Source organism: Acomys minous (assembly GCF_964271855.1).
Source record: "Acomys minous genome assembly, chromosome: 19".
Classification (NCBI taxonomy): Eukaryota; Metazoa; Chordata; class Mammalia; order Rodentia; family Muridae; genus Acomys; species Acomys minous.
The window spans coordinates 7,138,004-7,142,145 of record NC_140499.1 but is presented as its reverse complement, the minus strand read 5'-3'; positions in this window follow the sequence as shown (position 1 = coordinate 7,142,145).

The window sequence follows — 4,142 nt, the reverse complement described above, 5'->3', positions numbered from 1 at the left end:
TATTTCTTATGTATTTTTGGTTGTAGTTTGACCGGTTGGGGTGGAGTTTTCCTTCTAGTAACTTCTGTAAAGCCGGATTTGTTGCTAGGTATTGTGTGAATTTGTTTTTGTCATGGAATATCTTGTCTTCACCTCCAATGGTTATTGATAATTTTGCTGGATATAGTAGTCTTGCCTGGTATCTGTGTTCTCTTAGCGTTTGCAGAACCTCTGTCCAGGCCCTTCTGGCTTTCATGGTCTCTGCTGAGAAGTCAGGAGTGATTCTGATAGGTTTGCCTTCATATGTTACTCGTCCTTTTTCTCTTGCCGCTTTTAATATTTTTTCCTTGTTCTGTATATTTTGTGTTGTTATTATTATGTGGCGGGAAGATTTTCTTTTTGGGTCTATTCTATTTGGTGTTCTGTAGGCCTCTTGTATGTTCGTATGCATCTCCTTCTTCAAATTGGGGAAATTTTCTTCTATTATTCGGTTAAAGATATTTTCTGGGCTGTGGAGTCGGTTACCTTCTCTTTCCTCTATCCCTATTATTCTCAAGTTTCGTCTTTTCATGTTGTCTTTTATTTCATGAACGCTTTGTGTCAGGAACTTTTCAGATTTAGCATTATCCTGGATGATTGTTTCCAATTGTGCGATTGTATCTTCAAGTCCTGATATTCGTTCTTCCATTTCTTGCAATCTGTTAGATAAGGCCACCTCTGAGATGTTTGCTTTCTTTTCTGATGCTTCTCGATCGCGTTTTTCTTCCGTGCGTTCTTTTATGATTTCTTCCATTTTTATCTTCAGGTCTTGAACTGTTTTAATAATTTCCTTCATCTGGTTATTTGTGTTTTTCTGAAATTCTTCAAATGCCTCTTTATATGACTCTTTTAAGTCATCAGCCCTCTTGTTTGCTTCCTCCTGCATTTGTTTACAAAATTTATTTGATTCTTCCAATATCATCTTACTTACTAAGGATTTGAGGTGGTTTTCATGTATATCCATTGATGTTGGGTTCTCCAGGTTGTTTTCATTAGGATTGCTGGGATCTGGAGATGCCATCCTGTTTTGGTTTTTGTTAGCATTCTTTCGTTGTCCCCTTGTCATTTTGGTGAATCTAATGTTGGGAGGTGGTTTGTAGTGACCTTCCCTGTTTGGGAGTGGATAGTTGATGTCTGCTTATAGGTAGGGTGCCCTTACCTGTGGGGAACAGGGAGTACTTCCCTGGACCAGGCTGGTGATTCAGATTCTACTCCTGTAGATTTTTCTCAACACCTTAGGCTCCAGGCTGAGTCCCGCGAAGTAGGTTTCTGTTTGGGCCTTTTCCCCTTACTGCTGTATCTCAAGTCAGCAGTATTGGGATCTAGAGTAAGGTCAGCACACAAGCTCTCTGGTTGTGTAGGTTGATCCCAGCTGTCTGTCTTTCCTGTTGCTTTGTAGCCAAGACCGCAGGTGGATCAGATCTTCTGGGTTGTAGCTGTCTTAGGAGCGTTCAGCCTTTCCCATGAATTTGGGAGTTCTTGCTGGGTCTGCAGGAGCTGACACAGCTAGGATCTGCCTGTTGGAGATTACAGGATCTGTGCCTGTAACCATACGGTTTCAGGCCACTGGCAGTATCTGAGGAGGTAGCAATTTCCACGTCCCTGTATGCCAGGCCACTCCCAGCTTGCTATAAATTAGCGGTTATACCCTGCACATATGAGCCTCAGCTCCCTGTATTGTGGGATACAGCTAGGGAGAGCCCAGTCAGAGCCAGCAGTTCGTCCCCGTGGCTGGGGACAAAAGCAGGTTAGACCGCTCCCAGGCTCCCAGACGCTTTAAGGCAGCAGTTATTCCCTGCCAGCAAGGCCCACAGCTCCGGATAAAGTGGGCGGTCCTAACGAGGGCGCGCAAGAATGACCCCTGCTAGGTCTATTGTTCAGGTAGAGCCCAGTCAGAGCCAGCAGCTCGTCCCCTCGGCTGGCGACAAATCTCCTGTATTTTCCCTTTCTGCTAGAGAAAGGCAGAGTGCATCGCCTTAGGGCAGCAGTTATTCCCTGCCAGTAAGACCTACAGCTCCCGATAACCTGGGTGGATCTGTCGCGGGCCCACAAAGATGGGCCCAGTTAGTTCAGTTGTTTGGGGATTGCCGGCAGTTGGGCCACGCAGCTGGCGCCAAAGGCAGTTCAGACCGCTGGCGTGAATCTGCTGCCGGAGTACTGCCAGTTCCCTTTAGGGCAGTAGTTAGTCCCTGCAAGCGTGACCCTCGGCTCCCTATAACGTGGGCGGACCCACTGGGCTGTGGGAGCAGACCACGCCGGTTGCTCCCCAGTTTGCAGGGTCAAACCTTTGTGTCTGGCTTCAGCTTGAGCGCAGGACGCGGACGCGGTCCCCAGATCTAGTTGGTTTTGGTGAGACTCGCCACCTGTGTTTCCACCCGGGTTAGGCAGGTGCCGTCCGCAGTTCGGCGCGGTGTGGATGTACAGGATCAATGGTAGTTTCACCCTATTCGCTGAGACTCCTCAGGCTTGGGGCTCCGGAAAATCTCCTCCCCAAATGGCGAATTTGGGTTTTTTGTGCTGGCTACAGCTTGATTGTGGATTCCTTTTCAGAGTTTGGGGAGTGCGTTTAGCCCTCGGGTCTGTCGCTTGTCCCGGGGTTGGACCCCCTGGTGGTCTGCGGAGTTTGGGGCCCCACTCACCTACAGTTCTCAAAATCCAGCAGTCTGTGGTTCCATTCAAGTCCCTGGTCTCCTAAGAGAAGATCAGCTATGGTGCCTACTGGTCGGCGCCATCTTGGAATCCCCTTGTAGTAGTTTTTTATGTTATTATTTTTTAGGAGCAGAAGACCCCCAGGCTTTTTCCTTTCACAGGTTGGAAGATTAGCTGCGTGGGGTCTTGTCCTGAGGGCACCCTTCCCTTTATATCAGTGTGGAGGCCTACCTAAAGGGCACATATCTTAATAATTGCAGCCTCTCTTTCAATGCATGTCTTGACTGTAACATTCAGCTTTCTGGAGTTCTTTTTCCTCTCCTGCCTGCTGTTTTCATTGTGGACATAATGAGGATTATTAGTAATAATTGTACCACAGACACAGCTATCCTGTTTTGAGAAGCCACATAAGGAAGAGCTTGTTTTGGCTCTAGGTTCTAGAGAACTAGATGTGCATGATGGTGAGACAGGCGTGGCAGCAGACAGCCTGAACAGAGAGCTGAGAGATCACATGTCAGTTGCACAAAAGGAAATAGTGAGAAAACTAGAAGTGGGGTGTCTTAGTGTAGTGAGATTTTGGTTTCTTAAAAAAAATCCAGTTATGTAATATGTCTTTGTTTTAATACCACATGTGGGATATAGGGCCACTTCAGATTGTCCACAGCCACTAATTGTGAATTGTCTCATGCTCTAGGAGAAGCCATCTACGGATAGTTTACATATGGAATTCTGGGAACTCTTGAGAGAGGGTATAAATATGAGAGCCCTGAGAGGGCTGTGATGGTTGCTGTTCCCTCTTCTGTTGCTTTTGCTATTGTTGGTTGCTGGTATTCTGACAATGGAAATTGGAATTTCCCCAAGGAACTCAACACCTCTTGTCATCAGGAAGTAGTCTAAAGAGGTCTATACTCCCTGTCCCCTCTAACCTTCTTTCTCACCTACCTAGTGTTGGGGAATTGGAAGAGATTAGGGTGGAGATGAGTGGTAAGTATAGGAACCCAAATGAAGTAGCTAAAAAGCCCAGTTACGTCTTACGGTTTTATTCCTGTAAAGAGACACCATGACTATGGCAACCTATAAGGGAAAACATTTTATTGGGGCTGGCAACTGTTTCAGAGGTCTAGTCCATTATCATCATGGCGGCATGCAGGCAAGATGGTGTTGGAGAAGGAGCTGAGAGTTCTACATCTTGAACTGCAGGCAGCAGAAGTGAATGCCACACTGGGCCTAGCTTGAGCATACAAGACCTCAAAGCCCGCCTCCATGGTGATACACTTCCTTCAACAAGGCCACACCCATTCCAACAAGGCCACACCTCCTAATAGTGCCACTTCTTATGGGCAAGCATCCAAACACTCGTGTCTATAGGGACCGTACCTATTCAAACTACCACACAGGATGAGGCTATGAGCTTGCAAATCTCATCCTCAGAGCCTCCTCCAGCAAATCTTTAAAAGTTCCATAACATTCCCAAA